The 21417-nt window shown below is 40.5% G+C and overlaps 1 long non-coding RNA gene across 1 annotated transcript in view; it reads left to right on the forward strand.

Annotated features, from left to right (window-relative positions):
- Positions 1-21417, forward strand: part of LOC148222341 (uncharacterized) — a 200568-nt gene that overhangs the window by 162969 nt on the left and 16182 nt on the right. The window contains exon 2 of the long non-coding RNA XR_015806162.1: positions 8262-8319. This is a non-coding gene — a long non-coding RNA (uncharacterized LOC148222341). The remainder of the gene's footprint in view (positions 1-8261; positions 8320-21417) is intronic.

The following is a 21417-nucleotide window of genomic DNA, read 5'->3' on the forward strand; positions in this document are numbered from 1 at the left end:
AACCTCAAATTAATATTAGGAGGTTGTGTTGGGGTAATAGAGAATGATATTTTTATTTGAAACTACAGATCTCTGTCTGGGAGTGGTTGTGCTGAAGTTTTTCTTGGCAAATTTGAAAAAAAACCCTCCTCATTAATTTTGCTTTTGAGGATATTAATGACTTTATGGTAAAGCTTAATAAAAACCCCAGTATAGAATAACTGCTGTTTTCCCTTTCCTCTAGTATATATTTATATACTATATCAATATTTATATTTTTATATATCTCTAGTATATATTTATTATTAAAATGGTCATCCTTAAAAGTTCTAAGCATGGGTTCTGTTTAGGAATGCTCAAATGTCAAACACAGATATACCTCCTGGATCTGAAATGACTTAGGCTGAAATTCAGGGTGTTGCAGAATAAGCCCTATGTGTCTGCTGAGGAAACCAGTAGAATTTGTGTCACATTTTCTCCCTGCCTGCCTGCAGGAAGAGCTTTGGTCAGACCACTTCTGCTCGGTTTATGCACAGTTAATTCAATGGAATCCCCAGAAACTCTTCCAGTGACCATTGTTTTGGTATCAGAAACAGCAGAGACATAAAAATCCCCACCAAAACAAACAAGCAAAAAACCCCAACCAACCAAACGACTCCTAGAGGGAAAAAAAAGTGAAAAAGAAGCTGGACTATAGAAGATGCCATTATATTCTGGAATTACCCAAGAAACTCTCCTGTTTCCAGGATACAGCTCTCAGCATGTAAACATGAACTCTGCTGCATTGTTAGCCCAACCTTGCAGAAGCTCTCTGCAGCCAAAGGATGCTATCAGCAAAGGTGTGAATGTGTCACTTCAAATGAGAGGAGCTGGTACTTCTCATGATCTGTTTGTTTTCAAGATTTTACAGTGTTAAAGCAAACTGTGTTAATTCCTAGTTTACAAATTGAGGAGGCCTTCATCTGTGCTGGATCCATGGTGAAATTTGCTTTTTAGCTCCTACGTGCAGCCAAATCAGACAAGCACAGCTCAGTTAAATATGAATGCAACTAAAAGCAGAAACGACTGTGAGATACTTCTTATTTTATGGCTTATCCCTTTTAAATCTGTGTAATCTGAGAGAATTCTGAAAACTGCTAAAGGACCTGGGAGGAATAGATGAATAGGTTTATGGATGGCATTTTCAGCTGGAATTACTGAGCACAAATTAATTCTAGCAAATACATTTTGATTTTAAAAAATTTCCAGTGACAAGTTAGACTACTACCATTACATTTGGAGAACTCTGACTGGGAAGCTTTGCTGAAGTTCTTTGTTGGCCTGACAATTAAAACAATTCACTGGCAGAAGACAGAGCCTTGCTGCAGCAGAAAATAGCAACTACAGGAAGGGTGTGATGCAAATTAAAGGGATGATCTACCATTACTTTGTTCTTACAGAACCTGAGGGCTTTTTCTGAGACCCAACAATATTTCTGTCCCCCCATACACACCTGAGTCAACCAACTTTTCAGACAGCACAAAGTCATTTCAAGTGGTCTGTACTCCTTCTAGCCATAGAATGTTCTGCCACTTGCCAAAAAACCACAGCTGGTCATGGAACAGTGGTCAAGGAGTCTGGAGGAAATCATGCCATTTCTTTTAGGCAATTAGAGCCTTTCAGAAGCTTTGAAGGTTTTAGCCCAAGCTTTGAATTGCAGTTGCAGTAACAGCTACTGCTGATGCTGTGCTGGAGCACACTGCACAGAGAGATATGTGCTCACAGGTTTATCTGCTCTTCTTAGCTGGCAGAGCACCATAATACCAAATAAAAATGCGGCCACAATCCCTGACCAGACTTCTGTGGTTGTCAACTTTGTCAGGAAAGGGCAGCAGCCAAGATGAAAGAATGCTGAATGATCAGTTCCACCTCCTGGTCCATCACATTTTAGGTTAGGAATCACCCACTCTGTAGATTCCAATTTGGAATACAGTAAGAAGCTAAATTTTAGTTTTATTTCTGTAATTTTCTTCAATAGCAGAATTACATATGTCCTGAGCCATTCTTCAACTTCCCCAATGTTCCCAAAAACATCTTCTCAATCTTCTGGTTTGGTTTGTTCTTGACCAACATCACTGTGGGTTTCTGAGATGTCTTTGCAGGATTGGATTTCTGTTTTCCTTTCTCCTGCAACAGAAATTCCCCCCTTCCTGTCTCCCCCTTTACAACCCCTTGCATGGCATTTGTTGCTCTCTGGAGTTCTGGAAGAAATGCCATTAGAAGCTTGCAAAGTATTTTTATTTTTTTATGAGTCTTTCAGATCTTTCACTTTTCTTGACCTACTAGCTTGTCAGCTTCCCTTCACCTTCTTTTTCTTCTATAGAATCTTTACCACCATTCATTTGGAAAGAATAAGTATGTTCCTGGAGATGCAAACCTGCTTGAAGTGTAAGAAATCTGCCTGCACTTACACAAACCCATTTTACCATATCAGCACAAGCACAGTCATCTTGGTCACTAGCTAAATGCCTTCAAAGGGGGTGAAACAGGAGGCAATAAGGGAAAAAAACCCAAACTTTTTGCACAGAGTTAATATTATGGTAGAAGGGAGAATTTTGTATGTGTTTGTATATTATTCTTTGTGCAATGGACCCCAGGAAACAGATCTCCTGCAGTCAGGATTAATATAAATAGACTCAAACGTGAGGAAATGTTTCACAAGTGCTTTTGAAACAGAGAGAGAGAGACAGAGAGGCAGGAGTTAAGGACCTTCAGGGGTATATTACTTATCTCCTGCAGAACTCCTGAGATGTGTGTTATTCCCAGGAAATGTCCTGTCCCATTCCAAACCCAGCCTGAGCTGGGCAGGAAAGCTGCCAGCTCCCCTGGCACAGGGTCGGTGGCTGCAGCCACTGCTGTGCTGTAAAGGGTTAATTGCACCACTTAATTAGTGGCTTGTCTTTATTTTCTTCTGTGTTCACTCAGAGTCAGGATTAAAAACACGAAGGAGACGGATTTCTCATTCGAATTTAGTTGTTTATTAAATCTTATCTAAAGTACAGAGAATTCTGCCACACTTCTAGCTACCAGCTAAAAGTGAGCAAAATGGAGATGAATTTAGCTAGTTACAAGGTCTTTTAAAGCTAAACAATCCAATAAAGAACTAACACTTACTATTTATACTTTTGATCCAATAACTAAACTCCTGGGACCCACAGTGCAGCACTAACTATCCAAACAAAAACTACTGCCTGAAATCATGAAGAAGAAGGAAGACAGAAAAGAGACAACACCCCAAATCCTCCATCTTGTCCCATACCTACTACTATATTATAAAAACCCCAAATTCCAAACCCTTCACCATGTGAAATCACACACTCCTATTTAACCACACACTGGTGACTTTAACTCCATCACTCAAATGTGGAGCCTTCTCCAAGGCGTCAGGTCACAAGCAGTGTTCTCATGGGGATCAGTGCCAGAAAGCACAGAGAGTTCAAAACTCCCAGGGTTGTGGGTTCCAACACTGTGCCCTGCCCAGCTCAGCTCTGCAGGGTGTGGGAAGGCTGAGGGGACCCTGTGAAAATCCCCAGAGCTGTGTGGGTGGGAAGGCTCAAGGAGCTGAAAACAGGGATGGAGAAAGAAATGTTTGTAATGCGTGATCATGAGCAGGAGAGCTCCAAAAAGCAGGTGCCAAGTGCACACACGGTGGGATTTGGGGGATGTTAGAATATGTTTTGAAACGTGTTTAAACTGGCTAAGAGGAATATGAATCTGAACTGCAGTGAAGGTCTAAAGTCACAAGGATTAAGTGGGAGATCTGGGACAGGTTCTGCTCCCCCAGAGGGTGCTGGCACTGCCCAGGCTCCCCAGGAATGGTCCACAGCTCCAGGAGCGTTGGGACACCAGGGATGCACAGGGGGATTGCTGGGGGGCTGCAGGGACAGGGGGTGAGTCAATGATCCTTGGGGATCCCTTCAAACTCAGGATATTTTATAATTCTAAATATTGCAAATAAATATTTAATTTATATTTAACTGTACCCTTTACAGTTTATTTTTTTATTTACTGGTCAGTATTTGTGTGGTGCAATCTGCTGTTCAGACACACAACTGAAATGCACTCAAATGAAATGACCTTTCTTCGAAGTTAAAGAAATAGTTTAAAGAAGTTGTTTAAAGTAGTCGTCACAGGAAGGAATTTTTTTTTTTTAGATTTTTATTTGAAAAGTTACAGGTGTGGAATAGTGGATGTAAAGTTAAGTTATGTGAAAGAAACACGTTGAATTTAGACTTGGACTTTTTACTATCATGACTGTTTTTAACAACAACAACAATAATAATAATAGAACTTTTTTAGTGAGAGTAATCCTTGATCTTATGATGATGTTAGACCAGGACAGATGTAACTGGGAGGAAGTTAAATCCAAAAGGTGTTGCCTGAAGTACCAAAGTGTGGAATGTTGAGCAGGTTGGTTGTCACAATGTGTATTTGTGTGTTTAATCAGTTTCAGGAGGGCTGCACTGTGCCAAAGGGGTTTGTGTGATCAATGCACACAAATCACGCCACGTAGGAGCTGTAAGGCACATTCTTTTGTCTGTCACACCACGGACACATCATAAGAAAATGCACAAGAATTTCAACGAAATGAGAACCAGAGTATTTGCCTATACTCTCTGCTGCTGCATGTTTAGTGACAGAGCTCTGTTTTGTTCTCCTGTGAGCTCCCAGCAACTCTGACAGCCTCTTCCTTCTGAAGAGGCTGGAAATGAAATCCTGTTGTGAGCTGTCCATCAGCATCCACTGCCTGGGTTATAATAATGCACCCAAACCCACCAAGGGAAGCACCACGTGCTGCTCCCTCAGCTTTAGCCAAAGCCACATTCCACATTAGAGCATCCTAAGTGGGGAGCTGATCCATTCGAGTGGACTTTATGTTTTGGAAAGCCAGGATGTTGATCTATCCCACGTTCAGCATTATGACTTAATTGCAGAGTCAGGAAGGAAGAAAAAGGAGATGGAGAAGGCCATGATGAGGGAAAGGATTGATTTAAAAGGTCTCCTGCATAAATTATTGGAAATGGATGGGAGCTGCCCTTAGGATGCACTGTGAATAGTTTGCCTTATCTTTACTGGGACTCAAATCTTGGCTATTTAAGTATGAGACACGTGACTAAAGTAGAAAATATTCTCATTTCCCTGTCTGTACTCCAACTGGAATGTGTGAACTGGGGCAGGAGCCTTTCACTGGTCTCTGTTTGTGAGCAGCCTGTCTGATCTTCCATCACCCATTTCTTGGTCAGGACACCTGGGTCACCTGTCCTGCTCCCTCTGACTGGGGCTCAGGTGACCTCTGAAGGCTCAGAGAGGGTTCCCTGTCCTGTTCTAATAATCCCTGGGCTGGTGGAAGAGAATAGAGCAGAATTTTGTCTGCAGCAAACCGCCCTAGAACAATGCCTCCCTAAAGTCTCTGGGAATCTCTACAGTAAGATGTGAACAAATTTTCATCCTCTCCACAGAATCCCAGCTGTACCCAGGTCAGTATGAAAACTCCTTTTGCCTTCTTGGCCCACGGAGCACCTTGGGATGCTCCAAGGATGGTCTCAGCTTCCTCCATCATTCTCTCCTCCTTATATGCCCTGTTAGGTTGGTAACAGTCAATTAGGAATGACAAACAGCATAAATGCTGCCTCTTTCTGGCTTTACAAACTCTATATTTAAACACTCTGTCCTATACTTTGTTTTTTAATAGCTTTAAACAGAATGGATCTATAACCTAGGACGAGCTAGAATTAATTTTTTTTTTTTAGTTAGAATTCACATACTTTGTTTAAGAAAAGCATCTGAATGTTGGCTGTCTGGTTAAAGTGAAATTTCTTGCTTAAAAAATTTACAGTAGTGCAATCTGATATTTTTCCAGCTTATTTCAAGAAAATGGGATGGGAAAAGTAAAGGTAATAGGCAGGAAAATGCTGTTGCTAACAATGGATTGATTTTTGTATGTAGTATTATTTGTAATCTCCTGTACTATGAAGAAAGAAAAAAAACCCTTAAATTCTGGTCCTAGCTCTTGGTATTTCTTTTGTAGAAGTTAAACTTATTTTCACTGTGGTGTTTCCTCTTCCTGCCAGCACAGAAGCTCCTGTCTCATATTTCCAGTGCTCCAGTGGGGCAGCCCCCTCCACCTGAAGTTAGTGAAACAGTGCTTCCTTTTTTTAATGGAATCTGCATCAGGAACTCTGTAGCTTCTGTATTCCAATTCCTCATTTTTACAGTATTTGTGACAAAAAAAAAAAAAAGATAATTTTTAGAAAATTCCCTACTGCATTAAAAAAATATCACGAAGTTTGTTTTGCAAAACCAATTTTAAATTAGTATTTATAAAACCTTAAATTCCACTGAACCCTTTGCTGAAATGATGTGAAATGAGACATTGCAACTATTTGCAGAATTTGAGATAAAAGAGTAGGCTGAAGTGATTAGGTTAGGGGTTAATCTGTGTTAAATATGTGTGGGATAAAGACAAATGCCAACACAAATTGCCAGAGCTCGTGGTGTCCCCTAGCAGTTATTCCTGCTCCTTGGTGCTGTTTAAGGCAGATTCCAGATTTTAATGTGACTTAGAGAAGCCATGGGGCTTGGATGGTACAACCAGCCTTGTTGAGCCAAATATATTTTATTTTAACAGCTTATGTCCAGAACACAAAATATGTTGTAGCTGCAGTAAGAAAAACCAAAATCCAGTACCTACAACTCAATTGTCTGTAAAACACCTTTGGTATCTCTGTCATACTCAAGGCTGCAGACTTGCCCTAAGCAGCTGAAATTCTACAGGAATGCTCCAAGGCAAAACTCTGCACACACCCCTTCACTGTGATCCCACAATTTTTGTTAATTTTTCTGTGCTGCTGAGCGTCTGCTCCCAGTAGATGTCCTGCATTTGTACCAGGCTCTGAAGGCAGATATTTGCACGAGGGTTTTCCTTGGATTCCCTCTCTTTGTCCAGGGTGGGCTCTTGGGACAGCTCTGCTTTTGTTGGGCTGCAGTGCCTGGTCTGGGCTGTGATAACAATCCCTGTGTTACTGCAGGGCTGTCCCAGTGCTGCTCAGAGACCTGTCCAGAAAACTGATTTACTGCAGCCTCTTGGCCACCCAGAGCAGGGCTCTGCCAGAACGTGCCTCAATTTCTCCCCCATCTGAATCCCTGATCTTTTTCTTCCTTGGAGGAAGAGAGAAAGAGCCTCTGGTCCTGACAAGAAATGCCACCTTTCTCCTACAGCCCAACATTAAACCCAAACCTGCTCTTGCCAGGCTTCCCGGAGCAGTTGCTGGAGAGAGATGAGTTGCTCTCAGCTGATGGAAGAAATTGAGACCCCACTCGTGTTCTGGTCTGGGTTCGGTTGCAGATGAAAGTGTTCCATGAATACATCCAGTGCTGTGCTGGATGGGGATGTCACTGAAAATGCAGCAGGGTGGGGTGCCAGCTGTTCAAGTTCTTGGTCTTATGTTTTCAGATGTTTTACAGCATTTCTGTAAAAAGCAGCATCTTATATTTCGATATTTCAAATGCATTTGTCATTTCAATTTCTGCAAGATAAAGCCTATCCCTGATCTCACTTTGAAGTGCTAATAAAAACACCTGTTTTACTGTACACATGGTGAGTAGTCAAAAAGTAAATATTTCTTTAAGTGACCTAGTAATTATCTACAAAACATCTGCTAAATTTCATGTGGTTTGAAACATTTCATGAAACTTAATGACCTACTAATTAACTACAAACATCTGCTAAATTTAATCTCATTTAAAGTCTTTCCTGAAACAATGTTTTAATAAAAACTTTGTCTTTTTGGACTGTTTTTATCATATTCCTATCTGTTGTCTTGAAATTCAGTCCAGCTATTGGCAAGGAAAAGTGTTTGGAAAGAAGTGGGTTATAAAGCCGGTTTTAAATGATTTAATTTGCGATTGTTACAAAGACTTAGCTGAAATGCTTCATGCTGTGATAGATCCTTTAAATATTGTGATATCAGAGACAGCTGAGTGATGTACTGAGAGCACAAATTTATTAGCTCTTGCCTATTATTACATTATAATCTCATCTGAGTGAGGGTGAGCCTGAATGTTGAATGAAAGCAAAGGGAAAACTAAACAAAGTCTGAAGTCCCAGGTTTTTTTCTGGGCTATCCTCTAACAGCACATCCATACTGCCAGACAGTTCCTCAAGCTTCTATTATTTTTTTTAAAATGTAACTTCACTGAGACAAAATCACAGTGGTTAAGACTGTATTTCATTTGCTTTTCAGAGAGTGCATGATCTTCAGAAACAATGAATTTTATTCTTGGACCTGGTGACTACTAAAGGTCAGAAATCTTCCTTTCTGATGTGTTTTCTGGAATGTTTTGATTGTTCCTAATAAGCTTCAGTACAAGCACCAAAGGAACTGAAGTGTATATTCAGATCACTTTAGAGTAGATCAACCATTTTTATGACAAGGGAGGAATTGAGGATATAGGTGGGGTTTTTTTTGTTTGTTTGCTTGCTTACTCGTTTTTAAGAAAAATGATTTATATCTGAAGTTAGATGAATTATTTTTCCCACTAAGATGTGTCATCAGCATGTCCCAGTTAATTGTAGGTGTTGTTTCCTTTTTGGCTGCTCCAGTTGTGCTGAGTGTTTGTGTGCTCAGGTGCTCTCTCCCTACCCCACCAGTAATAACCTGACGACTTCAGTGATGCAGAACCCAAATTACCTGCCTAAATATCAGCACAAAAAATCACTTGGACAACTAAATGCAGTGCCAGGGCTGTCTTATTGAGTATCTTCCACTTGTTTGGTCTGTGGTTGGTTGGTTTTTTTTCCTTGGTTTTAATTTAATTTTCATTTTTTCAAATCTTGGTTCAGCAAATTAATAAAAAGGCAGCCTTATGAAAGCAAAGAAAATAAATGTGGCCATTCCAACCCCTAAACTCACACTGCTCCTCAGTGTTGGTGGTGACTGCTGACTCAAATGAGCTTTGGACTCGAGGTCCACAGGTGTTTTCTGTGTCCTGAGCAATCCTGCCAGGGTTTTCTGGTGCTTCTGACAGGCTGAGCCATCAGTGCCCTCACTGGTGTTCAGTCCCAGGGGCTCTTATAAAGTCAGCCATTAATTGCTGTCTCCCCATTTAGCCATACCCACAGTGAATGAGAGGACGTTAACTGTGCTGGAATCTAATTAGCAGGTTCTAAAGATGTCCAGGAATTGAAGTGGGGAAATGGGAAGTGTCATGGGGTGTTCCTTCCCATGACACAAATCATGCACAAATCGTGCACAGGCTGAGGCTTCACTGAGCACTGGGGCTGAAAAGCACATCCAGAAACAGCAAAGGAAGCACATTGGAAAAGTTTTGAATTTGAAAACAATGAAGAACAGCAATTAGCATTAATAATTAAGAGAGAAAGGTATTTGACAAGATTACCTTTTGTTTAAAGGGTCTGTTTTGAAAGAATTAAAATACTGATGCAAATTGAGTTTTCCTAACACTTTAATCATCTTGTTAATTCCCTTTCATTAGAAGTCCCTAGTCAGAAGTTTCTCTCACAGCCCAGCTAGAGAAATCTTTAAAATTTGCTTTTATTGCATGTTTATTTGTCTCCTGTGTGGATTTTCCAGTGAGCAGACACAGAAAATGGCCAAAAGCAGGGAAAGGATTGGAAGAATTCCCATTAGCACTGTGAGGTTTTAGATCAGGGTCAAACTTTCAAGACTATTGATGTCAGGGTCCCTCCAGCCTCAGAATGAAGTGGAACATCTGCTTGGGAGAGAAAGGTGGGAGCAGGAAGGGAAAGAACTGCTGTGTTAAAATAGAGCTTGGCATTTTCATTTTGCTTTTTTTCCTGGAAAAAAATAAACCCAGAAAGGCCTGCACCCTTTCCCTTTTTTGAGGGAATAGTTTTATTGGCCCACAGGTTGTGACTGCTAGTCAGATGAACAGCAAAGGCTGAAGGAAAATGTTACAGTGCAAATTGTAGGGAACATCCTGTGTACATTGTAATAGCATAAAGAAAAGCAATTTATTATTTTTCACGCTGAATTAGTAATGTAGAAAAAGTTCATCAATTGGGACAGGATGTTACAAGAATTATAATGGATGAAAATGGTCCAGAGCAAAAATTATTTCTTCCTAAAAACCGAAACAGAATTTAAATTTCTTGAATTTTTACATAAAGTGACAATTATAATATTTGCAATAAAAACCCCCAACCCTATAAGCAGTAAGTTGGTAATTTGCACTTGCTGAAAACATGCACTCTGCATTTTTTAAATTCCCTAATTAAATCCTAATTAGCATGTGCACTAGAGTGTTAATTCTTGCTGTTATTCCTCCAGGGTATCCCTACACCTTCAGGAACATAAGCTTACTCAGATATGTAAAAGATAATTATCAATAAGTAGGACTGCGACATCCTATGTTCATTATGTTACTTATTTGTAACGTGCCTGCTGGTCTGTGAGTCAGAAAAAAAAGAGAATTTTTGTATGAAAAAGCATTCATTTGTATGAAAGCATTCAGCTTTGTCAGTGGGATACCACAGCAGCCCAAAAATTGGTCAGCATTTTATCAGGTAATAACAACACTGGAACAATTTTTGCCTGGAAAAAATGCAAGTTTCATTGTTTGTGTGTTCCTAAAACCCAAAAATTCCTGTTGATAGGCTGCAAAATAGAGAGGGGAAAAGGGCCAGTTTAAACTAAGCAGCCAATTTTATACAGAGCTTGAGGTTATTTCTATCCTTATGCTAATATTCCACCTTTCATATTACTTGAAGTTCATATCAACTACTTGGTGGCTTATTCATATTTCCAGGAAGCACTAATTATCTTAATAAACAAAAAGTATTAATTAAACACCCATATTAAATCCCAATAGATAAAAACCCTGTCCCTGTAAATAGAGGAGCAGTGTGATTTCCTGGCAACCAGGAATAAATCAGCCAGTGGGGCTGTGCTAGGGACAGGGATGGGTTCAGTGTGTGAGATGTTCTGAAAATCCTCCTGACACTGGCCCTGACCCAGCTCGTTGGTGTTTAGGAAAGGCCAGGATTTGGATTGGATGGTAAATCATTTATTTGTGCAAAACAATAACTGGTTATCTTTCTCTGCTGATCAAAACAGGTAGAAATAATCAATTGTACTCATAAAATGAAAATTTCTGCTCCTGAAGCTGGCACTTAGATTGGATTCAGTGCTTGAATTCCAGCCATTCCATGAAGTGACTGCAAAGAAATGATTTTCTCCCATGCATTTTTCTGTCCCTCTCTGCTCCCTCCCACAGCAGGGATGCTGTCACCATATGTGATGATTTAAATCATCATTAAATTCTTGTCCTGGATGTCAAAGGGTCTCATATTTTCCATCTGAAGGAGGTTTTAGAAGTACTTTGTCAGAAGTACTAAGTTCTCACATTTTTCTTCATTACAGTTACAATCAGACTTTGAATTTAAGGGGTGAAGCCCAGTGAACAACATAAGCTCAGCTGTCCTTGCCATTACATAATCTGATCTGTAGTAACAAATTATAATTGGGAAAAAAGTTTTCTCTAAAAAAAGCAAAATCAATAAAAATCTGCAGTGTATTAGTGTTTGCCACCTCTAATGAGGTTTAATCACATTTAGAATTGAATATCTGTTTTACTCTATGTCTTTTAGTGATTTTCATTAAAATTGTGAAGATTAATTTTTCCTTAAGTTTTTAGAAATAATTTCTTCAGTTTGCTCAGACTTTTTTTGGTTTAGAGTTCCTCTGGCTGTAGCAAAATAATCCATTAACTGTAGAAAATTAAGGCTAGGAAGTCTGTAAGAAATTATGCACTAAAATAGCTGTTTGTCTAATGTGTTTATAGCAACAACAAATCAAAAGGGTTTCTGCAGCCTTTCTAGAAATCTCTGAAGAATTAGTACCTCTTTTAGTCAGAAAACTTTTCCTAATATCTAAAGTAAATCTTTGAACCAAATTATAATGCCTGTCATTTGTTTTTTCCTGCCCTGCTTAGAATGACTGTCATTTTGCAGATTTTTGCATTGTAAGTCTCTCATGAATCTCGCTTTAATGTTTTCTTTTGTAAATCAAATACATCAAGTTCCTTCAGCTCCTCTTTATGTGTCATGTTCTAAAATCTATTGTCTTTATTGTTTCCCTCTTTTAGAGCCTGAAATTTGACATCATCTATTTTGGGATCAGAACCTGGCTCATGCTCACACTTGTCAGCCATCCTTGTCCATGTTTTGCAGTCTCACTTGTGCCTCAAGGATGAGCTTGGGGTTGAGGTGTTTTACTGCTCTTTGAATTTTATGTCTTCTATTATTTTCTTCAATTTTGCCATCTGACCCTTTTCTTGTTCTTGGTGCATTTCATGACTTACTCCCACACACAAGGGCTTGAATCTGCCTTTACCAAATTTCATCCTAGAGGTCCTTATTGACTTTATTTCCAACTTGTAAAGATCATTTTGGATCACAAAGATCCATGCTTGCATGTCCTCCTGCCTTATTTCCCCTGCCCTTTTTCCCTGGCCCTTTTCACAGGAGGATAATTCAAATATTGCTTGAGTGGACTCCTGTGAATTTCCATCTTAATGCCTCTTTCAGTTCAAAATAAGAATATTGGTAATTGCTCCTTGAACATATCTTTTAAATTAATTAAGGATTTAGCTCAAGGGTTTTTTTCATCCAGGTAATATTTCCCTAGCTTGCCAAAGGAGATTCCATGCCTAGCAGTATTTAAATCTATATAGAAGTGGGGCTGTATTACATCTGCTGCTTCTGCCTTATCAGTTACACCAGTTACCTGTAATGGAGGGAAATTTAATTGTTTGCTCCTGACAAAACTGCGTTTCCTGTTTCCATCATTTTATTATCCTGTAGGTGATTAGTAATTGATTATTTAGCTTTTTTTTTTTTTTTTTTTCAGAATCTGTCAAGCAATTGAAGTTGAGTTGGCTGCTAATTATAACTCTCTTTTTACTTGTTGGATGAGAGGCAAATCTTCACAATATTTGTATTCCTTTTTTACTTCCATATTCTTTGTTGGTTGTAGGTAACATTGCCCTGAAATTTGCTGGTATTATTCCTTTGTATACATCCTCACTCATATGCCTCTTTATTGCCTTTGCAAATTTCCATTCGGATTTTAATTCTCCACAGAATATTTTCAGCAATCCTGCTTTGGACAGCTATATCTTTTCTTTTTCATCAGTGCTGCTCCAGCTCTCCTTTCCCCTGTCCTTTCCCCCCATGCCTGCACTCAGGAGATGCAGTGTATCCTGATAGGGACCTTGTTCTCCCAGAACTGGTTGAGTTTTGAACCAAAGTGATGCTCCATCTTCCTAATCCTTCTAATCTGGGTTTTGTCTGGGTGTTTCCTCCTGGCTTGGACACATGTACAGTCATTCTCCCTGCCAAGCCACACATTCCTGTGGACTCTGCATTGCCTGGGACTTTCTGCCCCAGTTTCCTGGGCAGGCACATCACAAGCACAGCCTTCTGTGAGAGCCACCAGCAGTTCTGGCAGCATGGTGTTTTCTGTGCCCAACAACTCAAAAATCTCTGCTTCCTCCTCTCCTTGGCTCCCAGGCTGCTCTCAGCTAGACAATGATTTCTTCATGGTTTGTTTCATGCCAGTTCTCAAGTCTTCAGTCTAAAGACTTGTGAATGCTTAAGAGCTGGTCTAGTTAAAGTCTCTCATTTGAAACAACAGACAGATACCAGCTCTTAGGAGGTGTTTAATTCATTTACTGTTTATTAAATGTTGAATCTAATTGAAGGTGTCCCTGCCCATGACAGGAGGGTTGGAACTAGATGATCTTCAAGGTCCCCTTCCAAAACAATTCTATGATTCTATGATTTTGTAATTAGAAATTCTATATAAGAGGTTAAAAAAATTGTGTTTAAATTGTTTCTGCTAAGGGGCATGATTTGGTCAGGTTGGATTTGACACAGAAACAGGATCCTGAAGCAGTGTTTCCTCTGTTTCCCTGGAATACTTTCTGTAACCACTCAGCATCAACGCTTGCTGATGTCTGTGCTGAGGTCCCTGCTACAGAAGTCACTTGCAGTAAGGCTGAGGCTGATTCCATCATTCCACAGCACACACCTGCCAATTTGTGAAAATTCCATTATTTCTCATCCTTATGAGGGTATCCTGGCTGAGGGCAGGGCACACTTTTGCAATGGTTTAGAGAGATTCCCACTCTGCCTCTATGAGGAATGAGCATTTTGGGTAAGTGCTCCTGGGGGTTGAGCTGGAGGCTGTCTGGAATTAAATCACACAGCACTATATCATTGCTTTGCTTCATTTCACACTCTTTCTTGTCAACTAATGCTTCACTTTTCATGGTACAGGAAAACCAAAAATAAGTTTTCCCACAAACTCTGGACTAACTAGACTTGACATTCCTATTTAGACAATTGTATTCATTGTTGCCTTCTGGGTTTAACATTTCCTTCTTAATATATGATCATTATTCAGACAAAGTTTGTGATCTAACTTGAGAAAAGGACTGAAATGTTTGTCCTTATTCAGACAAACTTTTTGATTTAACTTGAGAAAAGGACTGAAATGTTTTGTTGTACAGAGAGCTTTCCAAATGTATTTCTGTCTCACAGATTCTGTGTTGTCACCTTAACATGCTCTGGGTGTTTTTTAAACAAGACTTATTGATAATTTATGAGTGTTAATAACATGGTCTCTTACCAGGTAATTTCCTTGGAACTACTGGAAACCTAAAGGAAAACCACTGCAAAGTGAAGGGAGATTTCCACATGGGTCTCATTCCCACCCGTGGTGGAAACACAGCTATTCCACAGCTAATGATTATCTCCCTGGATTGTCTGGGAAAAGCATTTTACAAATGTCCCTTGCTCAATTCAGGGCTATTCCATCTCTTTCATGATAATGTGACTGACCCTCAAAACCAAATTTTAATAGAGCAACTGCTGCATTTTAACTGCTGAAATATCTGAAGGGTTTTCAGTCTTTCCAAGAAATAAATGCTGACCTAGAATTTAATATCTTTTTATTAATGTTTCTTACCGCTACTGAAAAATGCAGCAACATAGATATTGTTGAATGTTTAAAGCACTATAAATTGAAGGCCATTATGCCATTGTGGTCCTTTCACCTTGGAGTCTTTCAGGAAACAACTGGTCTAGAACAGCATGGAATAATGGATATTCTGAGTGCTGCATCTCAGTTATCTTAGAGACACAATTTTAGTGCTTAGTTTGTGCCCAACGGGCAGCAGGGGCTTTGAGGGCACACCTGCCAATTGTGAAAATACTACTATAGAAAAAATAATGATGTGATCATTCCCCAAAGTATCCCCATCAGAAGAAATTTCCTATATTTTACACACTGAGCTGTGAGCACTGGCATGGCCTTATCAGAGATACTGTCCTAGCAGTTAAATTGCAGAATGGCAAGTTAACAAATTTTAAATCATGTAAACATACTTTGAGCTGCATAAAATGCTGCCTTTCATAACAAACATGCAGTTTAGATACATTTAATATGTGTGCCAGATCAAAGGAATTGCCTAATACTACTTCTCTCCAGATGTTGGTATCTAAATATGTCTGAGCCTAAATTAGGAGTTATGTACACATTGTGATAACACCCTGCATGCAAAGAGAGATGTGCAGGCTTGGTCTAAAACTGGGCATTGAATATCCAGAGAGAACTGGACTAGGAAGATACTGTTTTTAAACCAACAGTGAGTATCATTCTCTGTAGCTTGATATTCTCTAATTTTGAACAGTTTCAGCTATTGTTAAATTATGGTTTGGAGGTTTATGGTTTATGATTTTCATCAGTATGTTCTAGAAGAGATTTCATTCATCAAGTGTGTCTCATCACTTCCAGGAATGTTTGCACATCACGGAGCACTGTGGACATAAACTGAAAAAAAATCCACTGTTGTTAGGCATTGAGCTTTGAAAAGGTTACACAGCAGGGAGCCATGCTTGGGCATTTAGTGCCTAGGACTGACACATCAGGGATGCAGGCAGAATGCAGCACGAGGAGGGAACCTCTGTGAATGTGTCTGCACTGTGCTGAGAGCAGGTGACTCAGTTCAGAGCCCTCTCACAGAATTCCACTTGGAGCAAAACCTTTGACATAGTCATGAAAACATTGCAGTGGGTGCTGATGAAGAATTTTTGAAAGAATGGCTTCCAGAAGAATATTATTCCTCTGGAATATTATCATTATTATAGCACCCCATTTCTAAAAGAATTTGATTGAAGCACTGGATTCCTCCCAGTGAGGGTGGGCAGGCCCTGGCACAGGGTGCCCAGAGCAGCTGTGGCTGCCCCTGGATCCCTGGCAGTGCCCAAGGCCAGGCTGGACACTGGGACAGTGGGAGGGGTCCCTGCCATGGCAGGGGGTGGAACAAGATGGGTTTTAATGTCCCTTTCCATGCCAAACCTTTCTATTATTCTGTGATTCTATGATTTTTCATTTGACATCACTTTTTCAATTGAATGCACAATATTATATGTTAAATTTATATTTAGAATGTAAATCACAGAATCATCAAATATCCTGAGTTAGAAGGGACCCACAAGGACCATCAAATTCCAACTCCTGGCCTGCCCTTAGAATATTAAAAAATATAAAAACTACAAGAACAAAACCACAAAGGCAATTAATTGGTGTCTCCAAGCCTTTTGGAGCAGGAGGCTTTAACAAAGATATTGAAAAAGAGATATTGAAAAGCTAAAACTGCAGTGGCCACCTGGGTTTGTCCTAACTGACCTCCACTCTGCAGCCTTTTCCTCTCTCTACCCCCCAAGCATGTGAGTGCTCTTAGTTTAAAAAAAAAAAAATAAACCAGCACATTGCAAGCAATGCTGTAATAACTCACAATTTAGGCTGTTCATGCAGAAATGGAGTAGATGACATTGTAATCATTGCAGTAGGATGCATACTTTATTACAGAGTGGCTTTAAACCATCCTGAGGAAGGTTATTCATGCTACACTAGCCAGGGATCGTTTTTGTTAAACAAGAAAAATAAAACTGCTAAGTGCTAGATCATTGAGGTGGCTGCAGTGCTGAAGCCTGTCTGAGTGTTCTGCAGCCTCTCCTGAAAAACACCAAATATTGATGTGCCCTAAATATCCACACCCTGGCTTAGGGGCAGCCACCCAAATAATGGCCCTGAGGAGCAGCAAGTGCTGGTGGGGAGGAGAGGGACCAGCAGCTGGTATCCACAAAGAACTTCACTTTGGAAAATAACATTAGCAGCTTCTTGCTGCTTCCTTTCAACAGTGTGTGAGGATGAGAGTTGTGAAAAACAATGGTCCAAGTGAAACTGCTGTGCCTTCACATAAACCTATCATTTGGAGTTCCTGGCAGCTGGGCTTTCAAAAACAAACCTGAGAGGCAGAATCCACAGCTGGGAAATTTTCCTTCTGGCAATGGATATTCCAAGTAAAAGGGATGGATCTACTGCATGGAAAGAAAAATCCTTTTCTTACTCATAGGATGAGAATGTATAATCATTATTAAGATTATTTATTTGATATTTTAACCTGATATTATACTTACATATCTTAAGTTTTTGGAAGATTTATTAATCCTTTCAGTATAAAACTAACAAATATATCAGAAATTACAATATCTTAAATTTATATTTTTGTTTAAAGAAGCCCCAATATAGTTTCCAGATTTCTCTGTATGAGAGAATATTATCTTCTTGCACTTTACACAAAATTGCTATCTTGTGGGTTTCTGACATTTTAGTTAGTGAAGGAGATTGAATATTAATATTTATCAAACCAGCTTTAGTAATAAAATGTTCATATGGGCAAAAGAGGATGATGCACTGATTTTTTTTTTCATGCATTAGATGTTTTGTATGAGATACATATAATCAGATCTGAGCATTTTCCTTATGTTTTGCATAAGGCTAATGTGCTTTTTTTAAAAAAATTTGCTTAGTCTCCTTTATACTTTGAAAATTCCTCTGATTTTGAGAAGTTTTTGGGGCTTTTTTTAGTAGGAGGCTACCCGTAGTCTTGGTGCTATGCAAAATAAGTTATATTTGTGCAGTTTGATTTACACAAATGATGACATGAAAGTAGAATGTGAAAAGATGTCATGTTTTATTGCATTTGGATTATAACAAATCAAGTGGCAAGCAAAAACACACCATAATGAAAAGTAGGATAGTGTTAGTAATAAAAGGACCTGCATAGAGCATGAACCAAGCTGATAGAACTGCTGGGAAATTGGGTGAAATTCAGAGGATTCATGTTGTGTAAAATTCATGTGTCCTTTGAAGGCAGAGACCTGCCCTGTGGTGTGGGACTGTCTCGCTGGGATGGCTCAGGATGGAGTGGCTCACAGGGAATTCCTGATTCCTGCCTTTTGAAGTTCTCCAGGGACCCTTTAACTGCTCCCATCCAGGTGTGGCCACGTGGGAAGGAATCACCCTGCCCTCCTGGCAAGCTGCACTGATCTTTTTAAGTTTCAGAAAACTCGAGTTTAACCAGTAAAATGATTTTAAGTGAAAGGTTGGAGCGTGTGTGAGCAGTGTGTCTAAAAACAGGCTCCGAAGAGCAGGAGGAGCAGGGATGTCCCCATGGCAGTGCCACTGTGAGCCCAGCAGGGATGGGCATGGCCTGAGGGCTCCAGGGAGGTGGCACAGCCACCACCACAGCTTTCTGCTCCAGATGAAGCCCATCCCTCCCTCACACTGCTGCTGGTATCCCAGCCCCCAGAATGAAAGCTGGGTTGAACATCCCTGTCCTGGTCCCCAAGGAGGTGACCCATGTGTGGGTGCTGTCCCCATCTGCACATTGACACTTGCTGTGTGAATCACTTCCACACTTCTCCTTACATTTCCTATTGGCTTTCATCTCTGCTCTTACAGGGTTTAGAGTCTTCCACTGTTCCAAGATCCTTGAGAGTCCCTTCCAATTCAGAATATTCTGAGTGTTGGCCCATCATGGCCAGAGAGCCCAGGAGGGGCTGGAGCGTGTCCAGGGCAGGGAACAGAGCTGGGGAAGGGAATGGAGCCCCAGGAGGGGCTGAGGGAGCTGGGCAGGGGCTCAGCCTGGAGAAAAGGAGGCTCAGGGGGGCCCTTGTGGCTCTGCACAACTCCCTGACAGGAGGGGACAGCCGGGGGGATTTGGGATCTGCTGCAGGGAACAGGGACAGGAGGAGAGGGAACGGCCTCAGGCTGGGCAGGGGAGGCTCAGGGTGGAGATTAACACAGTTTTTTCATGGAAAGGGTTTTCAAGCATTGGAATGGGCTGCCCAGGGAAGTGGTGGAGTTGCTATCCCTGGCAGTGTTCCCAAAGCAAGTGGATTCAGTGCTCAGCATGGCAGTGGGGCTGGGCTGGGCTCTGTGATGTTAGAGGCCTTCTCCAGCCATAGTGATTCAATGGGTCTGCCCAAGTTTGGGCTCACAGGGCTGGAGGTGGCTTGAGCCAGGGTTCCCATGTTACAGTTAAACCCAGTTGTGCTGGAGAGGCAGCCAGGCTTGTCCAAGCCCAGGGAGTCCTCAGGGCACAGAGCCAGGGCTCAGCAGAAGGCACCAAATCACAGCATCCCTAAGAGCCCAGCCTGGCACAGTTTCCTGGCTGTGGTCAAGCAAATGCTTTAAGGTGCTTGCCTGTGAGTGACTCTGAGAGGCTTTAGGAGGCTGAAGCATTTCCTTCCTGCTCAGAGTCAGGGAGTGTGGCTTTGCACAGGGTAACCCCTAGAAGTGTGCTTTGTTCAGCTGCTTAGGGATGTCTTGTGTGGAAAGGCAACATGGATGTGGGAGTTCCTGGGAGCACAGCCTGGATAATGTTCTTTACCTACCACCCAAAGATCCTGGGCCAGCAGCACTAACAGGTATTGCTGCTCTTGGGCACAGCCCAGGAGACCCAGGGCTTTGTGCTTCATTGCTGTTTTCAAGTTCTGTTTCTAACGGGGAAAACTCACTGAAGTTACTGTATCATTTCTGGTACTCAGAGTAGGAATAATAATGTAGTTGTTCTATTTATATTTAACGTGCCTTCGAGTAAGACAAACTATTTTAGATCTTTATTTATTTATATCTACCTTTTGGGTTAGAAATCAATGACCACATTGCTGACTGTGGATATGCATTATGCAAAGCCACTCTATTTTTCAGTACTGTTTTTTTCTCCTTCCTGACTTTTTCTGTTTGACTCATTGCACCTCCTGGTCTGCATCCAAAGAGTGATTTCCTAGCTGGAAGGATTGTGGGGATATTCATCATGGAACAAGGCTTGGGGGAGAAAAGGGTATCAACTTGAATATCGGAATATATATATTTTTTTAAAATGTTTTTACTTTCATTTCTTCACTGCTTTGTTTTCTTTCTTTGCTACTTGTTATATGGGAGCATCTTGATTGAGTTATGCTTTTCCTCTCAATGTTCTTCTCAAAGGCCTTCCTGTTAAATCATTCTGCTTTGTTTTTCTTCATAAATACTCACTTAGCAGCACTATTACTACATTCTGGTTTTTCATGAGTAAATTACTCATAATTCCTTTAGATCACATTTAAGGCACTTAACAAGAGCAGTGGAATCATCTGCTCCCTTTCAGATCCCTTTCCTGTTAAGTACTGATTTCCATGGATGAGCATTCGTATTGACAGCAGTGGTTTTAGGATAAGGCACATAAAAGCATGTCCTTTACACAAACATACTCTTCATTACCTGTTAATCTGCAGAGCAGTATCTGTGCCCCTGTTTGATTGCTTTTCTTTTAAGAAACTGTGCCCTGACTCTTAAAAATAAAATAAGAATCAAAAGGAAAAACCCTAAAACAGAGCAAACACATATAACAAGAAAGTAAACATGATGGAAACAGTGGAGGATTGCTATTTCTATGCTTTGCAAACTCAGTAAGCAAAAAAAAAAAAAATACAACTAAAGCTGTGGCCTAGAATACTAATTTGGATCAATTTTTTCTTGGAATACTTTGTGGCAAACATGTCCCCTCAATCCACAGAGCAGGTTAGAACAACCCCCTAAACAGCAAGGCTAAACAAGAGCAATGCAAATTGAGTTAATATCAGACATGTTCAGCAAGCACAAACATTAACTTAAAAAATGCCTCTTTGCAGTCACCAGTGAGGGTTTTCCTGATGGCTTTTGGCAAAGGATGCCACAATAGCTCTGAGTTGGACACTTGGGCTGGGTAAAGGAAGGGTTGAAGTCCTTATGAACTAGAAAAAAATTTCTACTTGGGCATAAGAAAAAAAATATTGCAATATTCTTTTGGAGAAGATGTGGCAGGTTCTACCTGTGTTGCATTTCAAATGGCTGAGGCAGTGCCAGCAGTATTCCCCTACCCTGCCGTGTCCTGGCCATACTGGGGGTTGTGTGTCTGTGACAAATGCTCCTCTGTGCAGCCACTGCAGCCAGGGGGACACAGGGAATGAATGCAGCTGGTGTC

The sequence above is a fragment of the Sturnus vulgaris genome, chromosome 12 (assembly GCF_052056855.1).
Source record: "Sturnus vulgaris isolate bStuVul1 chromosome 12, bStuVul1.hap1, whole genome shotgun sequence".
Lineage (NCBI taxonomy): Eukaryota > Metazoa > Chordata > Aves > Passeriformes > Sturnidae > Sturnus > Sturnus vulgaris.